Genomic DNA, 8,771 nt, shown 5'->3' on the forward strand with positions numbered 1-8,771 from the left:
AGTCAAATAAGATCGGGAAAGGCTCTCCTATAAAAGTATGTTTTAAGAAGGGACTTAAAAGAGTTCACTGACTCAGCCGACCTGATTTCCTCGGGGCCCTGACAGCAAACTCTCTGTCCCCTTTAGTTTTCAGTCGAGACTCTGGAACAGACAACAGACCTCTGCCCGAGGATCTCAAGGTACGTGCTGGTGTGTATGGGACTAAAAGGTCAGAAATATAACAAGGCGAGAGGCCATGAAGAGCTTTAAAAGTGATCAATAGAATTTTAAAGTCAATTCTAAAACATACTGGGAGCCAGTGTAATGAAGCTAAAATAGGAGTAATGTGGTCATATTTCTTTGTTCTGGTTAAAAGCGTGGCAGCTGAGTTCTGGACAGTCTGGAGTCGATCAATAGATTTTTGGGTTAAACAGGTGAAAAGGCTGTTGCAATAATCCAGGCGTGATGAGATGAAGGCGTGTAAAATGGTCTCGGTGTCCTTAAAAGTTAACATAGATCGAATTTTTGCTTTATTTCTAAGTTGATAAAAACATGATTGAACAAGCTTTGTGGCAGTATTTGATGCCATCTGCTGGGACCCGATGACCAGGATTTGTCTGAGTTCAGTTGGAGGAAATTATTTGACATCCATTTTTTGACTTCACAAAGGCAGTTGTTAAGTGAACTCAACATTCCAGGGTCTGTGGATCTGACGGGCAAGTATATTTGTGTGTCATCAGCATAAATATGAAAAGAAATGCCATGTTTATGGATAATATGTCCAAGGGGAAGCAGATACAAGGAAAACAAAATGGGTCCTAAGACTGACCCCTGAGGCACACCATATTTAACTGGACAGAACGAGGAGACATAGTTGTTTACAGACACGCAAAACTTCCTATTTGACAGGTAGGATGAAAACCATTCTAGGGCAGTACCAGAGATCCCCACCCAGTGCCTCAGTCTGTCTAACATGATGTTGTGATCAATGGTGTCAAAAGCAGCACTAAGGTCCAGGAGTACCAGGACTGAGCACATACCTTCATCAGCAGACATTAAAAGGTCATTGGTGACTTTAAGCAGGGCAATCTCAGTGCTGTGGTACTTCCTGAAACCAGATTGAAACTTTCTAATAATTTGTTATTTTCCAGTACAGTGAGCAGCTGTTTGGACACCATTCTTTCTAGAATCTTTGCAATAAAAGGCAGTTTTGAAATTGGTTTAAAATTATGTGGGAGGGAGGGATCTAAACCAGGTTTCTTAAAAAGTGGGTAAAATAATCAGGGACAAAACCAGTAGATAGGGAGCTGTTGAAAACAGAGATCAAATGGGGCCCAGCAGAATCTATTACTTTCAGTAAAAACTGTAGGTATTACATCAAGTGGGCTGGAGGACACTCTCATTTGTGATACTGTTTTTAAAAGCTCAGACAAGTCGATGGGATAAAACTGGTTAAAACTCTCTTGTTGCTGGTGAGGGACCTCTGAGTAAGAGGCCTTGGGGGTAATAGAGGTTCTGATTGACACCACCTTATTGGTAAAATAAGATAAAAACAATTCACAGTCATCATTACTTCCAGCTGAGGCACAAGGAGGGGTTGGGTTTACCAGCTGATCCACAGTCTTAAACAGAAACCTGGGATTGTGTTTAAGTGTAGTAATGAGTTCAGAAAAATAGTGTGTTCTCGCATCCTTAACCATGTTATTGTAGTTAATTAATAAATCCTTCAGACTGAGGTAATGGACTTGGAGACTGGATTTTTTCCATCTGCTTTTTAGGCAGCGAATGCTGTCATTTATCCAGGGTTGCTTACTAGCTTTAGACGTAGGCCTAACCTTTAGAGGAGCAGTAATATTTAGTGACGACAAGTAGATATGATTGAAGTGATCGACCAGATTGTTGCTGTTCAGACAGGTGTTGGCTTTGGCTCTGAAAGAATGCGCAAAACTTTGAAACACTTTGTTCATTAAGGATGCAAGAACACACAGAGCTTGGTGAGGCGGAATGAGTAACAGGCGAATCGCAGCTAAAAACAATACATCTGTGGTCAGATATGGTCATGTCCACTAATTCCACAGAGGAAACGCTGACACCCAGGGTAAAAACCAAGTCCAGTGTATGACCACGGTTATGTGTTTGCCCTTTGACATGTTGTTTGAAGTTAAAAGAAGTGGCCATATTTAAAAAGTCAGTTGCATTAACATTGTTGGGGTCATCAACATGAATATTAAAATCGCCACAAAGAACAATTCTGTCATAATTTAAAACCAGAGTAGATAAAAATTCAGGAAGTTCTGATAAAAATCCTCCAGGCGGTTTTGGGGGGCAATAAATTATAACAAATATGATATGATAAGAGTGAGAACTTCAAAGGAGTTAAATTCATCCTCACTAGCCCACCACCACGACCACTGACCCTCGGTTGACTAAAGCAATCATATTGAGGCGGACACAGTTCAGCTAGCTGGCTATAGTCATTCATTTGCAACCATGATTCAGTAAAAACATAAAATCTAAATTTGATAAAAGAAAGATAAAGATAAAATCATTTAAGATAAAAGTCTTACTTGAAAGTGATCTCACATTGAAGAGAGCCATTTTAAATGAGTTTGTTCTGGGTGCTGGAGTTGGTGCAGTTCTCCTAATCCTTAAGAGATTACTATTAATTCTGTGTGGGATGTGCACATTTCGGTTTACTGGTCTATGCGTGATGATGACAGGAATAGAAGTCTGTGGAACAGTGCTGGGAGCAGACGGCTTTACATGCCAGCAGGTGGAGACAGTTGTTTGTGGCAGTGAGGCAGAGTTATGTTCAGTGAGCGGTGGTGTGTCCAGGTGTACTGCATGAATGATTAGTCATTCACATAAGTCCTGAGGGGAGAGGACCGCGCCACATGCTGTATGTGAGCAGCTAACATTTCTGAACCCCGTTTGTTTGGGTGAAGTCCGTCTGTCTTAAAAAGAGACATTCTTTGCCAGAAAATATTAAAATTATCCACATAACACACATGATGAGCCCTGCAGGCGGACTGGAGCCAGTCGTGGAGGCCAAGGATTTTACTGAAGCGACCAGCACCGCGACCAACTGTGGGAATGGGACCAGAGATAAAAACGGACTTTCCACACTGCTTTAAAAAGTTAAAAAGACGGTTAAAATGTGATTTTGTCAGCTCAGACTGCTGAAGAGCTGTGTCATTTGTTTCGACATGGACTATCACTCTTGTGATGGAGGACGGGAGCGACGGCATCAGGTCCTGGAGTTTTTTTTAAATGTCAGCCGTGGTGGCACCAGGGAATCAGTGAGTGGTAGCGTTAAAGAAACGGAGGTTTCTGGTTATGGAGTCACTAATTATTAGTGTGGTTGGGGAGAAAAGAGGACGAGGAGATGCCGGAAGCAGAATCTGCTTCAACACTGTGTGCGGACTGAGGATGGACTGTGTGAGCTGCCGAGTGTAGTGTTGGAGTAGCAGTAACAGACCCGAGAGAAGGGCTACCCGACGGTGCAGGGTAGAGACGGCCTCTGGAGCGTCTGAGCACAGCCTCCTTCAGGATCCAACGTCGGGAAGCGGAGGTTTTTGACCGGGATGACGGCTGCTGATCAGGCCCAGCGCGGGAGATGTAGCCGGTGGAGGAGATGCAACAGTGTCGGCAGGCACTGTGCGCCGAAAGAGATCCGTATCAGAGAGACTCGAAGCCGCAGGTGCATCCGCTGGATGGACCGGAGTGTCGTCAGACAGGGCTGCATAGCGGTTGGAGAGGCCGATGTGCGGAGGAGAGGCAGCCCCATCCGAGCCTCTCTTGCAGCCACGGACCACCACTTCAGCCCAGGTTGACTGCTGCTTCGGAGTCGAGCAGGAGGAAAGCCTGGGAAGAGGAGAGGGGTCCCATAGCACGGTGTCCTGGATGTTAGCGGTTGCGCTAAGAGAAACAATCTGTTTGGCTTGTACTGAAGCCACATCCATAAAGCCAGTCAGCAGGGAATCTTTCTCTTTGAGTTCCTCTGAAAGTCGTCGGAAGTCTTCCATAAGGTCAGCAATCCTCTTGTTCGCTTTCTTAAGGAGTGAGCAGTCCTCATGGGGCAGAGTTATCTCGGCTATCATAGTCGCCGGAGCTTTGTTGTGGTCAGTAGCGTTGATCGCGTTTTTACGGTCATCTAGCTTAAAATCCATGTCGGATGACTAAAATCCTTAACCTGCGTAAAACTTAAGTAAAAAAACTTAAGTTAAATAAAAAGGATATAAAAAATGTAACGAAAAAGAGTGGATTAAAACTGGATAAGAGTCAGGTTTAAGACGGAGCTTCCGACAGGTAGCTACAGACGCCAACGCATGCGCAGAGTGCAGATTACGTCAGCAATAACACGTGTTAATCACTGTATGTTTACAGCCAGCCTGTATTTTGTACAAGTAATGCTATAAATCACTTCAATCACCTTTGTTTTTAAAAATCTGACAGGGGAAATGAATACCACATTATATTTCATTAGCATGGCACCAATGTTGATGTGTAAGAGGCAGGGAAAATGGGCAAGAGTAAAGATTTCAGCGACGTTAACAAGGGCCAAACAATGATAACTAGACGCAGGAGTGTAAGTACCGACGGGGCCCAGCTAATTACAAGGGCCCACGAGGGACGGCAACAATTTCCAGGTGGATTACGATCAGATGCCATCATCATCAGTTGCTGTGCTTTTAAAACATATTTTTATAGGATAGATTTTTCTGGTATTAGATTTTATTTATTTATAAATTTTTCTTTTAACTTAAAATTTTAATTCCTTAGGTCTTTCCTTGCTTTTATCATGTCTCTGGTTATCTGTTGAATGTGTTTTATTGTCTTTACACCTGTGAAAGCACTTTGTAACATGGTATTGAAAAGTGCTCTATAAATAAAGATTATTATTATTATGTTATTATTTTCTTGATCGCTGTTTGTTCTGTGGTTATTGACATACTGTGTCAGTTGCTTTGAGTTGATATGTTTGATAGCAGGAGACAGAAGTTTGAGTTGAGGGATAATCACAATCACAATTTTGTTTATTAATTTGTTTTTTTGTTTATTACATTATACAATTCAATTGTTTAGTTCATTTTACAGACACAATGAGCACCAAAGTAATATTCATTAAGAGTAGGGTTGGTCGGTCGGTCATCTCTCTCTGTACTGTAATCTTTTTGTAGATAGATAAGACCAGTAACAGGACAGGCATCTAATTGGGACTAGGCTTTTACTGAACATTTGCGCTTTCCTACTTTGTACTGCAACTTCCTTTGGGATGAATAAAGTTCTGTTTATCTGTTTTACCTTTGTCCAGTGTTTCATTATTAAATTATACTCAAACCCAAGATGGCATTGATATTGTGTGATGTATTTGGCATCTCTGGAAGCGTTCAGAGTCTCTAGATCTTAAAAGGACAACTCCAGGACTTCTTTTTGATGACACTCACCTTTGCATTGTCCCATGTTGGTGAAGTCAGTCTGAGGCCCTCCTTTCACAGAACTACGTTGTTCCCACTTTGCATTGCCAGGACCCTGAATCATCCCACAAATGTCCTCCTCCTCAAAGTCACAACTGTCCACAAAGGTAGAAGACTTGGCTGTGGAGAGAAAACAACTTCATCAAGACACTTCAGTACACTTGTCTTAAATTACCTATACGGTGTCTTGTCTCATTTGTTCCCATTTCTTTAGTCTCAGTGTCAATTATTTTACATTCTCAGACAACACAAGTTACATTATCCCTCGACTCCTTTAGTTACAGAGCCATAAAGTTAAATATATGCAAGCCAAAATGAACTCAATTAGCCTAAGAGAGAAGTCATGGGTCTGGACAGTAAAAACCTAAGGACCAATGTGACATGTAATGTCAAGCTCTTTGAGTGGTCGGACGACTAAAAAGGTGCCCCGGTCCAGCTGTCTCGTAATACCACTTTGTACCTCAGGAAGTACAATAGTATCTCTGGCCCTTCACTATAGTTTCAACTTTGAAATGTGTGCGAGCTAAAGTTTTCTAAATTACACTAGCTCTCTTAGCTTTTTTGGTGTAATAAATTTTTTAAATAACCAAATTTCAAGAAAGGAATATTACACCTTACACCCAGTGTCGTAGTTCCACTGCTAGCCAACACTGTACTTTAATTATCTTAGCGAACAGTCTCCAATTCCCTGGACGAGCAACAGACTGTTTTGTGTTCACTGAACACGTTTGGATCCCGAAGAAGATCACTGCATACCTAACCATCTCCTATTGCCTGCAGAAGGGAGACACGGATCAACTGTTTTCTTCAAGAAAGAAAGATAACTTCTGCACCCCAGTCTCTTTCAACCAAGTCGACTTTGCTGTTTCCTCCACTGCTACGCGACGATTAGCCCAAACCCACAACGCAGCCCCATCATCAGTTTGAGGAAGCTCCACTGGACACGCCAGACGGACCAAACATGCTGAATCACCACCAACAGCTATCCATTTATCTTTGCAGAGATGGGTTAATAATGGGTATTGTAAAGTAAGCTTCGTTGTTTTTGCTTTATTGTTGGCAAGTAACAAACTGTAGAGTCCTGTTTAGTGCTGTTGGTTTCTGTGCTAAGCACGTCCTACTGTTTAAATATTGGAATATTTAAGTGAACAACCCCTTTATGGCACTGATGGTTTGGTTATTGTAAGTCTACCAGATCCCCAACAATGGGCTCTGATTCTAGTGTCCATTCTGGACTAAGTCTGCTATTAGGGCCTCTAAGATTGCGGCACAGCTACTAGCTAACAACAGTTGACGGCAGTTCTCGTGTGTTGTTATTGCTTGCCTTCTTCCCATAGTAGGCTACATCCTGGTGCACCAGTCTTTGCTCCCCACGTTCATCAATGAGCCTTGGAGCCCTGTCGTCTAGCATGCCTAAACATAAGCATTTATTTAAAAAGATAAACTAAGCACAAGATGTAACTAACTAAACTAAACTGCACTAAACTAAGACAAAGAGATGTGCGTGTTTGTGTGTCTGTGTGCGTGCCTTTTGTTCTGGCATCTGTGTCTCGCAAGCACAAGGATGAATTCATTTGGCTATTACAATTGCAATATACATTTCAACATATCATGCTGTAAATAAACATAGCAACATAGTAAAAAGAATAAAACTATTATACTAACTATACTATTAAATATTATTATATAAGTGCGTAAATAAATCCAAAATTGTAACCCTAACCCTGGGTCATCAGTGCTAATATAGCTCACAACATGTCAAACATCTATGGTAATGAAGGTAACCTGTCTCATTGACTCTTTGATGGACAAATGGCAGGCTGACAGAACTCACTGCAGTTGTAGAGACGGTTGAGCTTGGTTAGGTCACTAGCACTGAACCCCATCTTCTGACCAATCACATCCCTGAAGTGGGGGATCTTGGTTTCGATGGTGGGCTCCGAATCAATGCTGAAGGACGTCTTTCCGTAGTGCATTATAGAGCTGTAGTCATAGGGAACGCCTAGAGCACTGGACACCGTGTCATTGTAGCTTTTGAAGTTGTTCTCTTTACCTGAGGAAGGCAGGAAGAATTCAGCTGTTGTTTTTTATATAAGTATCACAAGCAACTGCCAGTTGTGTTTTGTAAAAATGTATTCATGTAGCAGACATGCATAAGGACAAAATGTAGGAGTAGTTTCTGTACAGTTTGGCTTTTATTGTATAGTATAGTATTCACTAAACAGTTTACAGTTGTATCTAAAAAATGTGGAAATAAAATCAATGTTTTTTTAGCTGCACCTGTAGGTCTGGGCATTCATTAAACTTTGTCGGGTTTCAAATCCAAATTAAATTCTTGTAAAATGTGTTTTCTCCTAAACCAGACAAACAGGTGTGCTGATAAATGTTGTGTTTCATGACTTGAGCAAACTAGAATTTTTTCCCCAATTATTTTAGATGCACCTGTACACTAATGTAAGTGATGAGCTGTAATTACAAGTGTCACAAATCAGCGTTACCAGGTTTAATGTGATCCCATATGATGTTGACGTAATCATCACGGTCGGCTCTGGACTGCTCGTGCCAGAAGCCCAGAGCGTGCAGGAACTCATGCTCAACGGTTCCTAGAGAGTCACAGTGTTCACCAATGGACAGCTGCCTCCCCATACGCTGGTTGCCTACACGGGAGGAGCATCTACAGAGAGGGGAAGCAAGATGTTCACATGCAAGTGACTAACTGTGTCTGCCTTTTGGTGCTGGACAGGTCAGTCAGTATGGATGGATGAAAACAGGGTTGATGAAAACAGTGAGACTAGACCAAATGAGTAACACTGCAGTACTTTAAACCACAACGACGAGCAGAAAACTGCTAAAAGGTTTTCCAACGAAGGTTAAAATGAAGGGCAACTGGACTTGGTTGAAGCTACTGGAAGACGTTTCGTCCCTCATCCAAAGGACTTCTTCAGTTCTGACTGACTGGCAGGGAAACTCAGCTATTTAACCTCAGTGGGGTCGTTATCTCGGGTCATCGATACCGCTGGTTCGTTAGTGTTCCTTGTTGCTGTGACGACAGTCGTTGAGACTACCTGTGGCCAAGACTGAACGACCATCGTTGGTATCTTCACCTGAGGCCAAGACTGAACGACCATCGTTGGTATCTTCACCTGAGGCCAATAGGTTACGTTTGTTGAGTTTCCTGGGAAGTGATGAAAGGACAGTATTGTAAGTGGGGGATAAGTGGTGGCGTAGACCCCCTCCCCTGTTCAATGACGGCTTCTCAACCCTGGTGTAGATGGCTTCCTTGACACCTCTTTCAAACCATCCATCTTCTCTGTC

General features: G+C 42.3%; 2 protein-coding genes across 2 annotated transcripts in view; one reads left to right on the plus strand and one right to left on the minus strand.

The window, feature by feature from the left end:
• Window positions 1–8,771, plus strand: part of tbl1xr1a (tbl1x receptor 1a) — a 402,448-nt gene that overhangs the window by 252,914 nt on the left and 140,763 nt on the right. The window lies entirely within an intron of this gene.
• Window positions 1–8,771, minus strand: part of mep1ba (meprin A subunit beta a) — a 59,396-nt gene that overhangs the window by 50,190 nt on the left and 435 nt on the right. The gene's annotated exons all lie outside the window — the stretch shown is intronic.

This window comes from Micropterus dolomieu, linkage group LG05 (genome assembly GCF_021292245.1).
Source record: "Micropterus dolomieu isolate WLL.071019.BEF.003 ecotype Adirondacks linkage group LG05, ASM2129224v1, whole genome shotgun sequence".
Classification (NCBI taxonomy): Eukaryota; Metazoa; Chordata; class Actinopteri; order Centrarchiformes; family Centrarchidae; genus Micropterus; species Micropterus dolomieu.